The sequence below is a fragment of the Ambystoma mexicanum genome, chromosome 2p (genome assembly GCF_040938575.1).
Source record: "Ambystoma mexicanum isolate Mex_15411 chromosome 2p, UKY_AmexF1_1, whole genome shotgun sequence".
Lineage (NCBI taxonomy): Eukaryota > Metazoa > Chordata > Amphibia > Caudata > Ambystomatidae > Ambystoma > Ambystoma mexicanum.
Window position 1 is genome coordinate 59,718,643 of NC_090923.1, and position 22,826 is coordinate 59,741,468.

Below are 22,826 nucleotides of genomic sequence, written 5' to 3' on the forward strand. Positions count from 1 at the left end.
GTTCCTGTATTACTTTCACCATGTCCACTACTACATTAAGGCCTCCTTCTTTCGCCTGTTAGAAGTAATATTAAGGGAATTCCTATGTGGCGCCGCGGCACGATGCAAACTTGTACTCACAACTCTTTGCTTCCCCTACAAACAAAGGGGGACACAACTCCTGTATCTGGAAAGATTTATCTGGCAGCGCAACTTAGCTTTGTAGCTAAATGGCTCTCTTACGAGGCCACCTCGGAAACAATGCTGCTACGAAACCTGGTAGCTCAAATACGCCTGAAGGAAGTATTATGGCCACCCCTGCAATGCCTAGGTGACCCACCCGTGCTTGTGACACTGGAGTGACAAGTATGGCAAAGGACCCAGACGCTGTTGAAGCTTGAGCGCCCCTACTCACCTGATATGCCAATCACAGCTGATGTCTGTAGGGACAGAGTAGACTTAGCGGTGGTGGGACACTGGGAAAGATCAGGCATCTACACCTGGGGAGAAATGTGTGAAACGGTAAATGTATCGTGCATCCTTTGTGATTAATGTTGGCCTAAGCCTAGTCGCTTTAAGAGAAAAAACGCATTGCAAAGTTCCAATTTTGGATCGACTTCTCCGCCATTTTAAGATTCATCTGCCATTTTGATTTCTGTTCATATGATTCTCTGTTCTAAAATGGTGGACTATGATTTCAACTTGCAACCAAGCCTCTCGACCTTTGAGTTCTGTTAATGTTTAGACTGTCCGAGAGCCGACTGTTTAGACTAGGTAAAGAGACCTTGCGCTCCATATGAACTATCATCTAAGTATTCCCTGCGCACATAAGACTCATCCTTGTATAAACATTGGGACAATGAAGAACAAACCTCGAGTGTATACTCAGGCCGAACTGCATTGTGCAGAAATGTAGAACAAAGCTTACCACAGGGTCTGAGAACATACACCACCATTGTGCCTTCATGGAAACACAAACTTGTGTAATCCTTTGCATATTATTGTATAAGCTGTATGTGATCTAGGCACGAACTCTAGACCACAGATTATTAACGCGATGTGGGGTTAGACAATATTATTCGAAAATTGCATAAAAGCACGAATGTTCAGACGTACAGCACTCTCTCACCTCTCTTTGTCAGGCTGGTATATGTTGTTGGGTGTTGAGAGCCAGATAGCTATCTGTGTTTCTTTGTAAACTGTACAGAATAAAATATGTGCAAATCTTTTCAGCCGGTGATTGGTGTATTTCATTTGTGGTCCTCAGCCTCGATATTTCTTTGTTCTTACAGACGGTGCCCGAATAGGGACCCTCAAGATTGATGCCACCTCGTTGAAGAGTTGATGCGGCTATTGGACCGGGATCGGACGGTGAGAAAGGGGGCCCCTTCTTGGATGAGACGCGACAGCTCAACAGTACTGCATGACCTGATCCCCAGACGGTGAGCTTGTGGTCCGAGGCAGCATCTTGACTAGGGTCCATATATCGAGGCGGGCAGTTTTGCCAAAATAACCAACCACGAGGGTCCTTTGTTGTACTTAGTAATCCAATCAGACCTCCCTTAGTCCTTTGAAACAGGTGAGTCGTGCCCCGATTCCTAAGTATCCTGATATTTGATTTAGAGTATCGTTCTCGCGAGTACAATTATTGACCAGGTAATACCAGTAATCTGACATGCCTGGGAAATTGTCTGCCTGTTTCAGGGCGTTATTTCACGTAGACAGACAATCTTTGGAATTTGGCCATCCGGCACCACAGGAGGGGTTGCCGGCATGGACTATGTACTGTAAATTTGGCATTGGTAGTATAGTGTTTAATGATATTTGGCACAGATAAACTAGACATGCTTCCGAACTTCAGTGGCCAATCAATTGTAGCTTTGAGATTTCTCGTAAAGAATATTTAGAATCTATATTGTTAAAGAAGAAAGATAGACCTGCAGCATTTGATATATTACAAAATTGGAAAAAAGAAGCTATGCAGCAGCTTAAAAGTAGAGAGAAACATGCGTACCGACATATGTCGAACGCAGAGAAAGCGTTATTGTATGATCAGCAAAAACAGTCAAAGTCAGTTAGAAACATGGAAAGGGCTTTTCAACTTGGTATCCAGAAAATATATCCGTCTAAAGATTTTCATGCATCAGATGAATTGATTGATAAGCTTTTAAATGAACGGAGGCCTGATGCTACTGCACCTCCAACTTATGTACCTATTCCTGTTGCCTTACCTCTTCCTGCTGTCGTTCCTCCTTCCGTAGTCATTCCTACTCTTCCTGTTATTTCTCCTACTGTTCCTCCGCCGCCAGCTATTGCTCCGGATCCTATTATTGTTCCTCCACCTATGCCTCCATCTTTTCCTGTTGTTGTGATTCCTGTAGATTTGTCTTCGATGCCAGTAAAGGCACCTTCATTACCTACTGTACAAGATTTGCCTACATTTTCTCTTCCAAGTGGTTCTGTCCCGCTTGCCGTTGATAACGGTGCTGAATCAAAATGTATAACTCGTAATACAGTTTCTAAAGAAAGAAAGCGAGATTTGAATGCATGGGCTAGACAATGCATGGAGAGAGGTGAACAATCTGACGTTTTTGCTATGCTCTCTAATCTAGATAGTTTTCCTGAGAAAAATGTCTTTATTGAAGGGATGGCAATCCATTTATCCGTAATGTGGAACAGACTGAATGATGTAGATATCCCACAAGGATTAAGCGATCTGAATGTTTTAGCATATTCAAGAGATACTGCGGAGAAAGTATATGAGCACGTCGAGAGGGTATTTGAGTTTAGAAGGGAGTTAGAAAGCTTACAGAATGATGAAATGGATGGTGATAGCTTAAGTGCTATTTTTGTACAGAAACGTTTCCTTCCTCCTTGTAAGTCGATGAGTGAAGAAACAGGAATTTGCACTAGAGATGCACTTAGATGGATTTCAAACATGTCGATATCTCCCATAGAAGTATATGACACGTATAGTCAGTATACGCCAGAAATGCAGTGGAAATCGTACAGGTAATGGTAGAATATCTACAGGATGAATGTATAAAGAGAAAGATTTGTTGTCCCGAAGAATTATTGAATATCTATAAGAGTACTTTTTCATCTGACACTACTTCCGCTGCTTTAGTGTACGATTTAGCTCTGTTGCTCAGTAAGCGTTCGGAATTGCCTGTTACTCAGTTACCTATGAGAGAGGTTCCTCCGACATTTGTCCCTAAAGTTGAGGTTCTGGCTAATGCCGCAACAGGCGTTGCCGCCTATGATATTGATGCACATTATGTATTGCAGTTTATTCACGTCCCGTTCTCAAGACAGGAAGTGAATACCATTAGACAATCCATTCCAGATATTAGCAAAAATCCGACAGGGTTTTATAAAGAGATAGAATCTGTCTTGCAGTCGTCAGTGTTCACTCTGAGTGATATAGACTTGCTATTCCCTGTGTTTCTACCTGCTGATTTGTGGAAACAGATTAGGACTGTAGACGATGCAGCAGAGTTGGGTGACACATGGGATAGTTTGGTCAGGCAAGATAGAGAAAGGAAAGCTGGTGAAAGACCACCACAGGTGGTACTGACTTTGCCTGATAGAATAGTGGCAAAATTAAAGACTTTAATTCCCTAGAGAAGGATTGTTTGGGACAAACTTACTGTTTGTATTCAAGGAAAATCTGAAGGTGCTACCAAATTCTTTAATCGATTTGTACAAGAATTTTCAGATTTTAGTGGACAGGATTTAAGCACCGAGTCTGGAAAAAGATTATTTGTGGACAAATCTGTGCGTGGATTGTTACCTGACATCCAGTCGCAAATTATGACTTCTGAGAGCGCTTGGCAAGCTAAATCTCAGTCCGAAGTATTGCATATGGCTCAGTACTATGAGAACACAGTCAATAATGAGAAAGAAAGGATTGAAAAGAAAAAAGGAGATCTGAAAACTAAGGTATTGTTGTAACAGATAGTTAGAGGGCCTAGAGGGGGTAGTACACAGTTTCGGGGTCAGTATGTTCCACAGGGTAATGTGCCGTTGGGTCCTGTACACGCGAACCGATGTGCCTATTGCAGACAAGAGGGTCATTGGCAAGCACAATGCCCGATCCTCCAGCAGAGGTCGAATAACACATATGGTGTCATGGGTAGACGACCCATAGGCCGCCCTGGGGTAGGGGGTCTTGATAGAGGCCAGTTTTCTCAGAATTCCCAGACTTTTTTCGCAAGATAACCAGCAATTTATTTATTTATATATTTATTTATTTATTTATTTATATTTATATAGAGCGCAAGCAGCCCAAGGGCATTGAGGCGCTGTTACTTGCATGAGCCTGGTTACAGAGGTACAGACGTGGTGTCATGATCTCTGCTTCCAAAAGGTCAGGGTTTTCCCAACTCCCTTGGAAGCAGATCCATAACCCAGGTTCCGAGTGCCAACCAGTCCCAATTGGGATCTTTTGGACCCAGTCCTGGCGCCAGTGGCACCAGGCTCATAAATATGCCCAGTCCCAGCGCTGGAAGCGCCGGGCTCATAATGCTTGGGTGGACTTACCTGCAGCAGAACATGCTGCTTACTTGCCTGCCAGTTGAGCCTCTGATCCTCTTCTGTTTGGAACTACTTTTCCTGTTGGGTGGGGCAGGAGCCACTCCCTAGGTTCAGAACACTGGAACTCTTCTGGAAAGCAGGAACTCTTTTCTTACCTAGGCGTGGCTGTGGAAGGAGACACCTAAGCACTACAGGAGGCTATTTAAACCACACCCGATGGATGAATCTTGGTTTGCGTTATTCTGCATCCTCTGCAGCAGAACGCTCATCGTGTCTCTGCATCTGATCCTGGGCCTAAGGAAAAAGGCTTACCATCCTGAATCCAGTCTTCAGCAACACCTATAAAGACAAGAAAGAACAGGTTAGCATTACGGTCTTCAGTGACAGCGCTTCACTTACCTGGTCCATCGGCTGTCACCAACGCCTCACGCTGCATTCCGGCATCTGAAAGACAAAGGCTTACCTACTCTTCGTGCGCTCCGGAGGTCTTCGCACTGCATTCCGGCATCTGAAAGACAAAAGTTTACCAGCTCTTCGCACGCTCCGGAGGCCTTCGGCGCTGCATCCCGCATCTGAAAGACAAAACAAGGTGCGTTTAAAGACATTGGAGAACTTTAATACTCACGTGGCATTACTCCTTTCCACATCTAACCCAGTGGGTATTCCGGCACCCTGCAGCCGCTCCGAACTTGTACCTGCAAAATAAAAAGACAGTTAGAGCGCATCGTGAAGCAGGCAACAAGCGCTTACTTACGTGCTTCCAGGCGCTTCCATTCATCACACGGGCTCCATCTTCAACTCACTTCAGCCCGTAATCCGCCATCGCCGGAACCCTGCAAAAACAAGAGACATCATTACTAAAGACTTTTAAAGACATTAGAATTACTCGAAACTTACCGTTCGTGCAGTAAACGACGGACAGCAGTCCTCTGAAGTCAAGAGGCCTGCTCCCCTTATCCAGTGAAGAAACTGGTTACAGCACCCTGCCCCGAGGCAGATGGAGAGCACGGCGTTCACTTACCTAAGGTGAGAGCGTTAACCTTTGGGGTTCTACAGCAGAAGAGAAAGGGAAGAAGAGAGAGACATTCAATAACCCAGTTCATTAATCCCATATTTTCTATCTGCAGACATCTTACCCTTCGAGTCAGACATACAGTGCACAGAGGTCCAGCCCAAAGAGCCAGCCGTGTGTTACACATCACCTTTGAAGATACGGTATACGCCCAGTCAAGACCGGCACCTCTACGGGAATCAGGTGAGCGTTACAGAACGCAAAGCCTACCGCAAAACTCCCGTCCAGGCGCTATGGAAACCTCGGATACCGACCAGCTAGCCCAGTTACTTGGGGAACTAAGGGCAGAAGTGCATGCAGCCCGTCAGGAAACTAACGCTCTAAGAAGGGAACTGATTATTTCCAAGGAGCGAACAGATGATCTCGCTAGACAATTGCTACAGTCACAAGCCGGACAGACCCCGTTACCCGCATCTGGGGGAAATCTTCCTTCTACATCCTCTATGAATCCAGTGCAGATCAACCTACCTGGGAATGTACCTCTGGCTCCGCCCGAACGATTTTCTGGTGAGCCAAAGAGGTTTGCAGTATTTATCAATCAGTGCCGGTTGCATTTCTTATGCCGGCCAGCAGCCTTTCCAACTGATCAAGCTAAAGTAGCTTTTGTGCTTTCGTACCATAGTGGCAACGCGGCAGACTGGTCGATCCCTCTAGTAAATCAAGATGATCCGGTCCTCCATGATTTTCAAGCTTTTCAGCTCAGTATGGAAAAACTGTTCGCAAGACATTCACAGGGGCAGGCCTTGGACAATGAGCTTCTTTCGTTGCGACAAGGTAATCAAGACCTTTTGGCTTATATTGCGTCTTTCAACAGACTGATAGTGGAAACTCAATGGCCTGAGGACAAAAGGATTACGCTGTTTTATAGAGGTCTACGTGGAGAGCTCAAAGATGTGTTAGCCCAAGTAGTGAATCCCCCCCAAGATTGTTCGGACTATATAGACTTAGTCGTTCAAATAGATCACAGACTGCAGAACAGGAAGGCCGATCGTTCCAAGTTTGATGCTCGAGTATTTTCCAAACCGCCAACTCCTTCCAAAGGAGTAGACTCTGGGGAACCCATGCAAATAGGGGGCCTGAAAGGTCCTCTAACACAAAAGGAGCGGGAAAGGAGAAAACAGTTGCAATTATGCCTCTATTGCGGAAACTCAGGGCACTTTCTTCGAGACTGTCCGGTGAAACCTGCCAAGAAGGCAGTAGGAGCTGCAGTTACCAAAGTTACAAACTCTGAGCAGGGAAACGACCTCGCCCGACAAGAATAGAGGTCCTCTTGCCGAGCGTGAAAACCAGTTCCGTGACCTCGCATTTCGTGATACCTATGGTCCTCATTAGCCCTGATAATCCGGATCGATTACATGCAATTGAAGCTTACGTCGACAGCGGTGCCATCGGCAATTATGTGGATCATGAAATGGTTTTGAGGATGAATCTAACTCTTTGTCCCAAGGCTGTAAAGGACGTCATTACTACGGTGGATGGAACGGAGATAGCCTCTGGACCATTTTTTATTGGGATACCACTCAAGAAGTGACGCTAGTAAGTCTAGATGGACACCATGAGAAGATCGTGTTTGATGTGATCAAGGCTCCTCAGTTTCAGATTATTCTAGGAATACCTTGGTTAGAGAAACACAATCATCTGATCGATTGGCGAGCAAGAACGGTCCAGTTTCCAGAATGTGTCTCTACTTGTCACCCTCCACCTGGTGTTGCACTGGCAGCAATTTCTTCAGAGACTCCCCAGTTACCTCCCGAATACCTAGAATACCAAGATGTTTTCCGGAAGGACCAGGCTAACTCTCTACCTCCTCATAGGTCTTATGACTGCCAGATAGACCTGATACCTGGATCTACTCCTCCTTGTAGTAGAATGTATGCCCTCACCGAGCCTGAGAACTTTCACCTTCGACAATACCTGGATCAATACCTGGCAAATGGGTTTATTCGTCCTTCCAAGTCCCCTGCTTCTTCAGCTTTGTTCTTCGTTCCAAAAAAGGAAGGAGACCTTAGAACTTGTATAGATTATCGCTCCCTGAACCAGATCACCGTCAAGAAAAGATATCCGTTACCTTTGATCCCTGAACTCCTGGACCAAGTCAGAAAAGCATGCATATATACAAAGCTGGATCTTAGAGGAGCCTACCACTTGGTACGAGTAAAAGAGGGCGATGAATGGAAGACGGCCTTCCGCACCAAATATGGGCTATTTGAATATCAGGTCATGCCCTTCGGACTTTGCAATGCCCCGGCCGCCTTTCAATATTTTATGAACGATGTCCTCAGAGAGCTCATAGATGTGTGTGTTGTTGTTTGCATTGACGACATCCTCGTTTATTCTTCATCGGAATCTGAACATCGGAAACACGTGAAAATGGTCCTCGAAAGATTGCGTCAACACAAACTGTTCGCTAAATTGGGAAAATGTGTTTTCAACGTGACTGAAGTTGAATTCTTGGGATTCATATTATCACCTGGCGGAGTGCGTATGGATTCAAAGAAGGTCGATGCAGTTCTCAAATGGCCATCACCATCCTCCGTAAAAGGTGTGCAAAGCATGTTAGGCTTCGCTAACTTTTACCGCAGGTTTATCCCCGAATTTTCTCGAATAGTCCAGCCCATCACTGCCTTGTTAAAGAAAAACAAACGTTTTGAATGGTCTACCGAGGCGGAACAAGCTTTCCAGGATTTGAAGACTAAATTTATCTCTGCACCAATCTTAAAACACCCTCGCCCCGAACTCCCCTACATCGTGGAAACTGATGCTTCAAGCCTTGCCATGGGGGCAGTTCTATCACAAAAGGACCCGGTAACCAATCAGTTGCATCCCGTGGCATTTTGGTCCCGCAAATTCTCGCCTCCTGAAATCAATTACACGATTACTGACAAGGAACTTCTGGCTATCAAGTCTGCCTTTAAGGCTTGGCGGCATTATCTGCTCGGGGCCTGACACACCGTTACTGTGATTACGGATCACCGAAACCTGCAATATTTGAAAACCGCAAAAGCCCAATCCTCTAGACAACTCCGTTGGGCATTATTCTTTGCCGAGTTTGACTTCATAATTACCTATCGACCTGGTACAAAAAACGGTAAAGCTGATGCCCTTTCTCGGATGGGAGTGGAAGAACACTTGATCAACCCTAAACCTGAACCAATCATTCACGAACAAAGAATTCTGGGTGTAATCGCCACACAGTCCATAGAGGAAGTTAAGGATAAAGCCAGGCAACTTGTAACTCCAGCAGACATACAGAATTGGCATCTGCAGGGAAAGGACTTTGCAGTAAAGGACAACTTATTGTATTTCCAAGAACGATTATACCTGCCCAGCACAGATTTACAGAAAAAAGTAATCTCTTGTTATCACGATACTTTAATGGAAGGACATCCCGGTATGGCCAAGACCTCAGAAAAGATCAAGCGCTACTTCTGGTGGCCGTCTTGGAAAAAAGATATCAGAGACTTTATAATGTCCTGTGGAGTATGCGCCCAAAACAAGAGTCAAAAGGAAAGACCAGCAGGCCTCTTACGCCCTATTGACATCCCACCTCGCCCTTGGCATACGCTTTCTATGGACTTCATCACCGATCTACCTCCATGCTCCGGATATAATACGATTCTAGTAATCGTGGACTTATTCTCCAAGATGGCGCATTTCATTCCGCTCAAAGGCTTGCCAACAGCAGCAACTCTGGCCCGAGAATTTCTCGAAAACATCGTCCGACTGCACGGTTTTCCTTCGGTTCTAATTTCGGATCGAGGTAGTCAATTTATTTCTCATTTTTGGCGAAGTTGCTGTCGGTCGGCTCAAATTGATGTGAGACTATCGACCAGTCACCACCCTCAGACCGACGGACAAACCGAGAGGACCAATCAAACTCTGGAACAGTATTTACGCTGCATGCTGCAACAAACTGAAAAAACTTGGAAAGACATCCTTTGGATAGCCGAATATGCCTACAATAACTCTGTCCATTCGGGAACTGGGAAAACCCCGTTTTTTCTTTCATACGGCAGTCACCCTCGAACCTCGGAGTTGGATCCCCTCCAAGATCTTGAAACACCAGCAGTAGACTACCTGCATTCTACAATCACCCAAGCCTTTAAGGAAGCTGTTTCTCACCTTCAAAGGGCTAAAGAACAATACAAGAAAGGAGCAGATCAACATCGGAAGGAAGCCCCTCAATATCAAGTAGGGGATCAAGTCTGGTTATCCACCAAATATCTACCTCTAAAAGGGCCACGCACATTCAACCCAAGATACCTTGGTCCCTATTCCATCACTACCATAGTAAACCCAGTAGCGGTCAAGTTGGACTTGCCCCCGCACATGAAGATACATCCGGTCTTCCACGTCTCTCTATTAAAACCCGTGCAACCTCAAACTCGACTAACTAAATCTCTAAAACCCATCCTAGTTGATGGAGAACTCGAGTTTGAAGTCAAAAGCATTCTGGACTCCAAGATCTCCAAATCTAAACTATTTTACCTAATTGACTGGAAAGGCTACGGCCCCCAAGAGAGATCCTGGGAACCTGCTGAATATGTCCACGCTCCTCGCCTAATCAAAAGATTTCACCGAACATTTCCTGACAAGCCAAAACCCCCGGAGAAGCCCGGTTTGGGAGGGGCCTTGAGGGGGGGTACTGTCATGATCTCTGCTTCCAAAAGGTCAGGGTTTTCCCAACTCCCTTGGAAGCTGATCCATAACCCAGGTTCCGAGTGCCAACCAGTCCCAATTGAGACCTTTTGGACCCAGTCCTGGCGCCAGTGGCACCAGGCTCATAAATATGCCCAGTCCCAGCGCTGGAAGCGCCGGGCTCATAATGCTTGGGTGGACTTACCTGCAGCAGACCATGCTGCTTACTTGCCTGCCAGTTGAGCCTCGGATCCTCTTCTGTTTGGAACTACTTTTCCTGTTGGGTGGGGCAGGAGCCACTCCCTAGGTTCAGAACACTGGAACTCTTCTGGAAAGCAGGAACTCTTTTCTTACCTAGGCGTGGCTGTGGAAGGAGGCACCTAAGCACTACAGGAGGCTATTTAAACCACACCCGATGGATGAATCTTGCTTTGCGTTATTCTGCATCCTCTACAGCAGAACGCTCATCGTGTCTCTGCATCTGATCCTGGGCCTAAGGAAAAAGGCTTACCATCCTGAATCCAGTCTTCAGCAACACCTATAAAGACAAGAAAGAACAGGTTAGCATTACGGTCTTCAGTGACAGCGCTTCATTTACCTGGTCCATCGGCTGTCACCAACGCCTCGCGCTGCATTCCGGCATCTGAAAGACAAAGGCTTACCTACTCTTCGTGCGCTCCGGAGGTCTTCGCACTGCATTCCGGCATCTGAAAGACAAAAGCTTACCAGCTCTGCGCACGCTCCGGAGGCCTTCGGCGCTGCATCCCGCATCTGAAAGACAAAACAAGGTGCGTTTAAAGACATTGGAGAACTTTAATACTCACGTGCCATTACTCCTTTCCACATCTAACCCAGTGGGTTTTCCGGCACCCTGCAGCCGCTCCGAACTTGTACCTGCAAAATAAAAAGACAGTTAGAGCGCATCGTGAAGCAGGCAACAAGCGCTTACTTACGTGCTTCCAGACGCTTCCATTCATCACACGGGCTCCATCTTCAACTCACTTCAGCCCGTCATCCGCCATCGCCGGAACCCTGCAAAAACAAGAGACATCATTACTAAAGACTTTTAAAGACATTAGAATTACTCGAAACTTACCGTTCGTGCAGTAAACGACGGACAGCAGTCCTCTGAAGTCAAGAGGCCTGCTCCCCTTATCCAGTGAAGAAACTGGTTACAGCACCCTGCCCCGAGGCAGATGGAGAGCACGGCGTTCACTTACCTAAGGTGAGAGCGTTAACCTTTGGGGTTCTACAGGAGAAGAGATAGGGAAGAAGAGAGAGACATTCAATAACCCAGTTCATTAATCCCATATTTTCTATCTGCAGACATCTTACCCTCCGAGTCAGACATACAGTGCACAGAGGTCCAGCCCAAAGAGCCAACCGTGTGTTACACATCACCTTTGAAGATACGGTATACGCCTAGTCAAGACCGGCGCCTCTACGGGAATCAGGTGAGCGTTACACGTGGTAGCAGTAAATGGCACATTGCATACAAACACAGACATAGGTATCATTACAGCTTATTTGATTGGTCAATACAGATTAAGCAGTAGGTCCTATGGTTGGTATTCATGCCGCTGCGAAGGATCTTATGAGAAGAGGATGGTTTTCATTGCTTTACGGAAAGCGAGGAGGGAGGCCTCACTTCAGATGGTGGGAGGTAAGGCATTCCAGTGAGTAGGTGCCAGATATGGGAAGCTGGATCCACCCGCTCTAGCTCTTTTTACTAGTGGCACACAGAGCATGTTGGTATAGGGTGATCTGGTTGGTCTTGTAGAGGCGACGGGGTGGATTCTTTGTGACAGGTAGTCAGGAGCAGTGAGATGGATGCACTTGTGTGTCAGTGTCAGCGCTTTGAACACGATTCTCTCTTTTTTTGGGAGCCAGTGGGCCAGTTTTCTGGCCTCCGAGATGTGGTCTCTTTTAGCAATGCCTTGGGCTGCACAGAGAGCACTATTCTGGATGACTTGTAGCCTCTCCAGGTTTTTTTGATGTTCCTAGAAATAGTACATTGCAATAGTCTAGCCTGGAGCCGGTGATGGCTCTGGCTATGTTTGTGCAGTTCTCTGTGGAGAGAAAAGGCCTGACTGCGTTGATAAGTTTAGCGTGATATGCAGCTGAGGAGGCCATTGTGTTGACTTGTCTGTACATGGATATGTTGGAGTCCAAATAGACTCCAAGAGTTTTGACTGAGTCTGAGACAGGTATTTTGATGGTGTCGATGGTGAAGTGACTGAATTGGGAGTCAAGATTTTTTAGCGTGTCGGGGGTACCTACCAGTAAGAGTTCAGTCTTGTCAGAGTTGAGGCATAGTCCATTGCCTGCCATCCAGGCTTGGATGGTGTTGTAGAGATTGTTAAGGGTCAAAGAGTCAGTGTCATAGTTGCCGGTGAGGGTGAGGAGGATCTGGGTATCGTCCGCATAGTTAGTGTAAGAGATACCCATAGCGTCGAGGATGAGGAAGAGGGGTCGTGTGAAGATGTTGTAGAGGGTGGGGGAGAGGCATGAGTCTTGGGGCACACCACATAGTATGATGGTGGGTGAGGCAGAAGCTAAATCAGAGAATACTTGCATGGTTCTGTCTTATAGGAAGGAGGTGATCTATGCTGCGGCGTCAGGGGAGAACTTGGCAGTGGAGGAGAGATGATGGCATAGGACGCCATGATCAACGAGATCGAACGCTGCAGATAAGTCAAGACGTAGAAGTGCTGGTTTGCCCATGTCTCTAGCATCGTCCATCTGGTTTTTCAGATCAAGTAGGGCGGTTTCCGTCCCATGCCTGGGGCGGAAGCCAGATTGGCGGAGTCCCAGGAGTTTGTTCTCTTCGATGAAGTGCTGAACCTGCAGGTAGGCTGCTTTGTCCAGTATTCTGAGGAGGAAAGGGACAGTGGTGATGGGTCTATAGTTGTTGGGGGAGGTGGGATCGAGAGTTGTTTTTTTTAAGAGGGGGCAGACCCATGCTTCCTTAAGGGAGGCGGGGACTTTCCCTGTTGCAAAGGAAGCATTGACAAAGGCTGTCAGGAAGGGAGCAAGCGCTTCTGTGCAGTCCTTGATGAGAGTGGCTGGGCAGGCATCACCTTTACAGTTAGAGGGTTTGATATTCCTCATTATATTAATGATGTCTTTTTCCTGTATGGGTTTGAAGGAGAAGGGTTCAGGGGGATCCGAGGTTGGTGGTGGGACAGGAATATGCGTATTAGGCAGGGCTTGTTTAGTAGCTAGTATTTTGCTTTGGAGGCGGCTCAGTTTGGTTTGCATGGCTGTTTGAATTTCGTCGCACCAGGCTTTGTCTTTGGTGAAGTTCTGGGGGGTGGTCGTGGGAGTCTCTAGCTCCCTGAAAATGGCAAAGATTTCTTTTGTGCTAGATTGGGCTTCCGAGATTCTGGATTCAAAAGATTTGGCTTTTGCTTGGGTGATTGCTTTTTTGTAAACCGTAGAGCGGGCTTTAAAGATCAACTTGTCTTTGTCAGTGTGGGATGTTTGCCACTGTGCAAGAGCTGCCTTTTTTTCATTCCGGAGTGTGAGCAAGTCTGGGGTGAACCAGGAGTTAGAGTGGGTGGTGGGTTTGGATTTACAAGGTTTAAGCGGGGCAATGGAATTGATAACTGCTTTGATGGCAGCATCATAGGTTGATGCGAGAGTTTCCGGGTCGGAGGAGAAAGGCAGTCTGAAGGCTGGGCCTTGGAGGAAGGGCAGTAGCCTTTCCTTAGTGAGCTGACGGGAGCTTCTTGCGAAGCAGGGTGGTAGGGGTTGGGGTGGCGGAGTTGAGGAGCTGGTGGTGAGGATGCTAAAGGTGATGATATGGTGGTCAGACCATGGGGTGGGAGTGTTTCCAGTGATGATGAGTGGGCAGTTGTGCTGAGCGATCCAGTCAAGTGTTCTGCCCTGGGTGTGAGTTGGGCTAAAGAGGGTGTTCTTGTAGCCTAGTGTTTTGAGGGCTGAGTCCAGGGATTTGGCTGCTGTGTCTTTCCTGTCCAGGAGGCCTAGGTTGACGTCCCAAAGGAGAATGGCTTTCGAGTTTGAGGTTGTCAGATAGGAGGTGGATGAGGGAGGCTTGGAAGTCTCCTGTTGGGCCTGGAGGGCGATAGACAATATGAACAGCAATGGTACAGTGGGGGGAGAGGTAGATTTTGACTTGGAGGTAGTCGTTGTTGTGTAAGGATTTTTCTACCTTTCTAATGGTGAGGCAGTCTTTGGCGATGATTGCTACACCTCCACCTTTAGAGGGGCGATCTTGTCTGGTGATGGAATAGCCAGGGGGCAGTGCAAGGGAGAGTGCAGGGCCGGAGGCCTCATGTAGCCAGGTTTCTGATATCATGAGCAGGTCTAGGTCATGGGTGGTTATGAGGTCATGGATGTCCAGAGCGTGGGTATTGATGGATCTAGCGTTGATCATGGCGCATTTAAGGTGGGGTTCTGTGGCGGATAGGGCGGGGTCCGTTGGAGGAGTGGGTGAGGTGGTGGGCAAGGGTGGTGTTGAGCAGGGGGCTTGGGTGGTGTTGTGGTGGGGGGCGGTAGAGTAATTGCCTATCACACATTTTGCACTGGGGAGCACATTTTCAGTGGTGGTGGACACAGGTAGGATCACATTTGGGGAGCACATTTTCAGTGGTGGTGGACACAGGTAGGATCACATTTGGCACAATAGCATTCAAAATGGGGGTAGAAGAATTGTCTATCACACATTTTGCACTGGGGAGCACATTTTCAGTGGTGGTGGACACAGGTTGGATCACATTTGGCACAATAGCATTCGAAATGGGGGTAGAAGAATTGCCTATCACACATTTTGCACTGAGGAGCACATTTTCAGTGGTGGTGGACACAGGTAGGATCACATTTGGCACAGTAGCATTCGAAATGGGGGTAGAAGAATTGCCTATCACACATTTTGCACTGAGGAGCACATTTTCAGTGGTGGTGGACACAGGTAGGATCACATTTGGCACAATAGCATTCAAAATGGGGGTAGAAGAATTGCCTATCACACAGTTTGCACTGGGGAGCACATTTTCAGTGTTGGTGGACACAGGTAGGATCACATTTGGCATAATAGCATTCGAAATGGGGGTAGAAGAATTGCCTATCACACATTTTGCACTGGGGAGCACATTTTCAGTGGTGGTGGACACAGGTAGGATCACATTTGGCATAATAGCATTCGAAATGGGGGTAGAAGAATTGCCTATCACACATTTTGCACTGGGGAGTACATTTTCAGTGGTGGTGGACACATGTGTGAACATATTGTGTATAAAGGCAGTACAGTTTGAGGTGGGGTAGAGAGCATCATTGGCAGCTATGTTGGAGGTAGTTACTATTGCTGTTGGCTTAGTGGTTGGGCGCATGAGTCTGGCCATGGAGGCAGGTGGAGTGGGTTGCGTGATACGGGAGCATAGCCGTAAATTGCGGATGCTCGTGGGGAGGGACTTTGAGCAGATGGTGGCCTCTATAGTGCGGGCACGTAGTCTGGAGTTCCTGGTGGGCAAACCTGGTTGTGGGTTGAGGTGGCAGTAGTCAGGCTCCTTACCTCTAGAATGCGGCAAAGCCTCGCGGCAAACAGCAGACGAGCAGCGAAGAGCTGCAAAGAGTAGTGCAGGCCTTGTCCCCTGGCCTTCTCCTCGCGGCTTCGCCTGGCGGTGTACTCCCTCTCCCTTTATGGGGGGGGGGGAGCCGGCAGAGCAGGGAGCCGTATCAGGCTGCGGCCTGCAAGCGGGAACGGGCAGGGAAACGGTGGGAAATTCAAAAGATGCTTTCCCTGTTGCTGAAGACACGACCGGGCCTTCCATGTGGAGGGGCTGTGCTGTGCGCGCAAGGAGCGCTGCGGCTGGGGCACCAAAGCTGATCTTGTAGGCAGAGATCAGCTGGATCAGCTGATCGGATGGTGGCACTCGCAGTGGAGCTGCAAAGAGGAGTGCAGGCCTTGTCCCCTGGCCTTCTCCTCGCGGCTTCGCCTGGCGGTGTACTCCCTCTCCCTTTATGATATGATATGATATGGCATTTGTAACACGCCTATACACAAGTGTTTCAAGGCACGACGAGGCAGGGAGGGGGGAACAAGGGGAAGACAGACAACGATCCTACTAGGCCAGGTGTCATTCAGACCGCGCAAGTGAAGGGGTAGGTGGAAGGGAGAAAGTGCATGGGGAAGGGGAGGGGGGAAGTGCAGTACAAGGTAAGTAGAATAAAATAAATAAAAAGGGCCAGCTGGTGGCAAGTGCAAGGTAAGTGCAGACAAGTGCTGGGAAGGGGGGGCTGTTGGGATACAGAGACAGTCCCGCAGTGCAGGGGTTGCCAGGGAGGCAGTGAAAGTGGAGAGTGGCTGGGCCCAGGACCGGGGTCGGTGAGAGTGGCCCAGTTGCAGATACAGTGCAGTTTCAGCGAAGAATTAGCAGGGAAGAGGGAGAGAGAAAGCAGAAGCAAAGAGGAAGGTTTTGAGGTGCTTCCGGAACCGTACATGGTTCTCCTCAAGTTTCAGGGAGGCAGGAAGGCTGTTCCAGAAGGAGGCCCCTGCCGCGGAGAGGGATCTACCCCCAGCTCGTTGCTTCGAGAAGCGGCTGACCCTGAGGGAGTTGGAGACGGATGAGCGAAGGGCTCGGGAAGGAAGATATTTAGGAAGAGAGAGTTGAAGGTATTTAGGCCCCAGGCCCCAGAAGACCTTGTGGACAATGCAGAGGGTTTTGAACTTTATCCTCACAGCCACTGGGAGCCAGTGTAGAGATTTCAGTCCTGGAGAGGTACAGTCCCTGGGCTTGAGACCAAGGACAAGTCTCGCAGTTCTATTCTGGATGAGTTGCAGAGGGCGGAGAGTGGAGGCAGGCAGATTAAGATAGAGGCTGTTACAGTAGTCCAGCTTTGAGAGAACCGGGGGGAGGAGCCGGCAGAGCAGGGAGCCGTATCAGGCTGCGGGCTGCAAGCGGGAACGGGCAGGGAAACGGCAGGAAATTCAAAAGATGCTTTCCCTGTTGCTGAAGACACGACCAGGCCTTCCATGTGGAGGGTCTGTGCTGTGTGCGCAAGGCGCGCTGCGGCTGGGGGACCAAAGCTGATCTTGTAGGCAGAGATCAGCTGGATCAGCTGATCGGATGGTGGCACTCGCAGCGGAGCTGCAAAGAGGAGTGCAGGCCTTGTCCCCTGGCCTTCTCCTCGCAGCTTCGCCTGGCGGTGTACTCCCTCTCCCTTTATGGTGGGGGGGAGGAGCCGGCAGAGCAGGGAGCCGTATCAGGCTGCGGGCTGCAAGCGGGAACGGGCAGGGAGACGGCAGGAAATTCAAAAGATGCTTTCCCTGTTGCTGAAGACACGACCGGGCCTTCCATGTGGAGGGGCTGTGCTGTGTGCGCAAGGCGCGCTGCGGCTGGGGTTCCAAAGCTGATCTTGTAGGCAGAGATCAGCTGGATCAGCTGATCGGATGGTGGCACTCGCAGCGGAGCTGCAAAGAGGAGTGCAGGCCTTGTGCAGGCCAATCCAATGTAGATAGCAAAAATATTTTCGATAACCTTTCTACTGCCTATCTTTCCGAGGATCTTCCCTTTGATAATATATTGTTCCGTTAGGACAGCCCGAAGCAGGGTCTGGAACCAATGCCTATTCCCGTTAATCAGAAAGGTCCCTATGTTGAAATGATTGTGGGAAATAGGACAAATCTATTTTTGATAGATACAGGAGCACTGAAGTGTTCCATTGATCATTCACGTGTTCCAGACATTCCACTGTCAGGGCAGACTAACGTTTCTGTAGGGTTTTCTGATACACCAGTGGTTAGTCCGGGTTTCTTTGCCGGTACCGGTTTCACTGGGTCACTGTCCGTTTCTTTTGACAACAAACTATGGAGAGAATTTGTTGGGGTTGAATTTGTTGAAGGAATTAAATGCAGTAATTCATTGTTCTTCGGATGGAATGCATTTGATGATTTCACCACAGCAATTTTCTGCCTCACAGTTTCTGACTAGACCTTTACCGCCGGAATTTAGTGACGTTGCGGAGTGTGTATGGGCAATTGATGACAATGATGTTGGTATTTTACAAATTGAACCTGTTAAAATTGTTTTGAAACCAGGAGTTAAGTTGCCACAAATTCCACAGTATAAGATTTCGGTTGATGGTGAGTAAGCTTTGAAGAGTATAGTCTCTGATTTTGTACACCGTGGGGTAATTGAAGAAATTGCAGGAAGTTTGTGCAATAGTCCGATTTTACCAGTGTATAAAAAAGGGGATAATGCAATTCCTTTTCGTTTTATTATCGATTTACGTGCTATCAATAAGATTGTTGCTCCACAATTTCCAATTGTGCCTGATGTAATGACGATACTGACGATGATCCCAGCTTCTGCTACACATTTTACCGTTGTGGATCTTAAGTATGTCTTCTTTAGGATTCCTATACACGAGGATAGCAGATACTTGTTCGCGTTCACCCTAGGGTGATGCTCGTTTACATTCACCCGTGCGCCACAAAGTTACACGGAAAGTCCGAGCATTTACAGTAGGGCTTTGAGAGAGCAGCTCGACACACTTGAGTTGCCTATTACTTGTATATTGCTTCAATATGTCGACGATCTTCTTTTGGCTGCAGATTCAGAAAGTCCTTGTAAAGAAGGCACTGTGTTATTGCTTATTCATTTAGCAAAACATGGACATAAAGCTTCACTGAAAAAGTTTCAATATTGTCGACAGGAGGTCGCCTATTTAGGCTATCTCCTGTCAAAGGAGGGAAGAAGATTGACACCTGAACGAATTAAAATCATTTCTAGCATGACTGTCCCAAATACGCAGAAGGAAGTCAGAGCCTTGATAGGAATGGCCTCTTACTGTAGACAGTGGATCCCAAACTTTTCACTAGTGATTAAACCAATGTTGGCATTGACAAAGAAGGGCATTTCTTTGCCATTGCCGTGGAACTTAGAACACCAGAAAGCTTTTGATTTGCTCAAGACCGCACTGTGTTCAGCACCAGTTTTGGGCACACCAAATTATGAAAAGGCCTTCGAGTTGTATTCGTATGAACATGATGGATGTGCTTTGGATGTGTTAACACAGGAACATTGGGGGAAGAATAGGCCGTGTGGTTACTTTTCCTCCACCCTTGATCCTGTTGCATGCGCTTTGCCGAGATGTCTGAGAGCTGTCGCTGCTGCTGCTGCATCTGTAAAAGAGAGCGAGGGTATGGTCCTAGGTCTTGTTTTAACCTTGTTGGTACCTCACTCTGTAGATGTTCTATTAAACAGAACGCAAACACAACATCTTACTTTCGCACAATTAATGAGATATGAATTGATCTTGTTTGCACCGCATATCCAAATTAAACGATGTTGTGTATTAAATCCAGCTGAATTGTTACCTCTTCCGCAAGATATCGCTTGCAGTGACGAAATGTCACACGACTGCCTTTTTACCACAGGACAAGAAACTAAAGGCAGGATTGATTTGAAATATGCCGCTTTGAATGATCCACAAGGGGAGCTGTTTTGCGATGGCTCCTGTTTCAAACTTCCGGATGGTACATCCACTGCTGCTTATGCCATCACTACTCTAAGCACGATTGTGGAAACCACAAGAATTTTGCATAACTCTGCGCAGGCCACAGAGATATTGCATTGACTAGAGCTTGTGAACTTTCCGAAGGGCTTAGAGTGAATATATATACTGACAGTCAGTATGCCTTTGGGGTGGTTCACAACTTCGGTAGACTTTGGGCAGAACAAGGTTTCTTGACCACACATGGCACAAAGATTCAATATGGCACCTTGATAGTTCAGCTACTCTCAACGCTGGCACTTCCCACTCAGTTAGCGATTATGAAATGTGTGGCACATCACAAAATCATAGACTATGTAGGAAAAGGGAACACTTTCGCTGACCAGATAGCCAAACAGACTGCTACTGATCTCTATTCAGAAATGTATACTACAAGGGAAACCACACATGTCTGTACAATAGATGAAGGAATTGATTCCATAAAAAATATCCAAGCCGATGCCACTCTAGAAGAAACTAAACAATGAGCTGAGGGCTTGGCGAGGTTGGATGATGATGGGTGTTGGGTGGATAACTCAGAGGAAAAATGGATGTTGCCAGATGCGTACGTCACCATGAGGATTTCAATGACTCATGGTCCCACTCACATATGCGCTAGGAAAATTTGCAAAATGCTAGAATCTGTCTGGGTAAATGTTAACATCCTGAAAACTGCTCAGCGTTTTGTCCAAACTTGTATGATCTGTCTACAGCACAATGTCGGGAAGGGTACTTCGACACCAAGGGGTAGTTTTGGTCCACCTTCTGTCCCTTTTGAGATAATCCACTTTGACTTTATTGAAATGGAGCTCTGTAACAACTTTAAATACGTTTTGGTAGTTATTTGTGCTTTTAGTAAATGGGTTGAAGCCTTCCCTGTGAAAGATTCCACAGCAATGACAACGGCGAAAACCATGCTTAAGGAATATTTTCCTAGGTTTGGTTTGCCGAGGGTCATCTGGTCGGATAATGGTCCACATTTTATCGCTGCTGTTATTCTGCAAGTATGCGCAGGATTACAGATCGATAAATGGTTCCATTCGTCGAGACATGTTCAAAGTGCTGGACTGGTAGAACGTCACAATGGTATTCTGAAAAATAAAATTGCTAAGGTTTGCGCCGGCACCAATTTGAAATGCGCCTTACCAATAGCTCTCCTTGCAATGCGCACGACCCCACAGACTAGGACTGGGCTCTCCCCGTATGAAATTATTATGGGGAGGCCAGCTAATAGTTGGAACATCCTCAAGCCTAGATATTTAAGAGATGTGGAGCACTTACTTCTTTCTGAGTATTGTGAACGGTTAACTCAAAATCTGCCCTCCCAGTTAAATACGAGGGGCAAGGTCACAGAATCCAAGCTGGTGACTGGGTGCTCACAAAGTCATTTGAGAGAGCATCCAGTCTCGCATTGTACTGGAGAGAGCCTTTTCAGGTCCTATTGGCCACACAGACTGCCGTATGAGTAGCTGGAAAGAAACACTGGATCCACGCGACGCATGTCAAGAGGATACCTTTCCCTTTGCCACACGATGGAGAAGACAAGGAGAAGCTTACTTGCTCTCTTCCCAACGATCGATCAGCATTGAGCAGCACTGAGGGTGTTTTGGAGACACTTCCTGAGCCTGCGGGGCCTGGGGAAACTGCGGCTTTGTCTCCAAACTCCTCTACACATCCTTTTGCACCTTTGTCCAGTTCTGTTGCCAATACATTACTTCCATCAGGAAGCAACGACACACTGTTCGCAGATCACATGGTACCAGGAGTCACAAGGTACAATCTGCGACCACAGAGCTAGACTTACTGCACAGCACGGCTGTGCCCACAGAGGAACAACCACAAAGCATGTCCTTTGCAACACTTTTTGCACCGAAGGAAAATTAGGTGGCTGGGGATAGGGAAAGACTAAGAACCCATGTGATTAGGAGATCACCAGCAAACGGACTACAGAGTTTTTTGCAGGAATCTTTTTGGAGAAAAGCTTCAAGGAATAATGCCTGTTATCGTCCCTACTCGTGCGGAACAAACAAGTGACTGTGTGGCCATCAAAGACATTGGACGATCAAATACATGGTCCGTGAGGACGTATTGTTTTCTCATAATTGCATTAACCAGTCTTACTGTAATGATTACTTTTGGATTTTGGTATATGGCAGAAGTGCGCTCACTTGAAACATTCTTGCCTACTGAGAATGTTCCTACTATGTCTACACCTTTCGTGCACCTGCACACTCTATCTCCTAGGGACTCTCAACATAGACAGAGCTATCATAACAATACACTACTGTTAATAATGAATGCGACTCATGCGATTTTGAATAAGACGAATTGCTGGAGATGCTCTCACCTACCGCAACATGGGGAAAAAAGGGTTTGGCTGGTATATTCATCCCTTGCCTTTAAATACTGCATGTTATGCCTCCCTACGGGCACTATTCTTTGGCCGGTCGAATGATAGCATCTCAGGGAATTTTGACGGGACGAATTTGAATGAGTTTGAAAGGCGAGTCCTAACGCCTCTGGGATGCTCACTCTTTGCAAATAGGAGCAAGCTCAATGATGCTTCTATTAGGCCTTCTGATAGACTGTCCCAACTTTTCCAATCACTCATTTCTTTCAAGATGGCACCTGTAGGCAACAGGGATGCCATGCCACCTTCTTATACTGTTAATCATAGCATCAACTCTGTTTCTTTCTGCATACAAAGGAATGGGACTCATCCAATGGGCGATTTCGAAGGTTGTACCAACTTAGAAAACTTGACTAGTGAGAACAGACCTTTGTATGTAGGTGAACATGTCTACTTCGTTTGCGGTAATGAGGCTCTTCCGTGGCTACCTAGGGATTGGCAGGGAACTTGTTATTTAGGGATTCTGCTGCCAGGGGTATATGTAGCCAGTAACACTGAAATCTCTAGGGCTCGTCCAAAGTGGGGCGAGAATGGTGATACTCCTTCACAAGTTCTGGGCGATGTAGCAAAATCTTTTGTACCCTTTTTTTGGACATATTATGAATTGCGAGGATATTAGGAGACTAGCAAGAGTACTGGAGAGAATCATCAACCGGACCACTGACATACTCTATA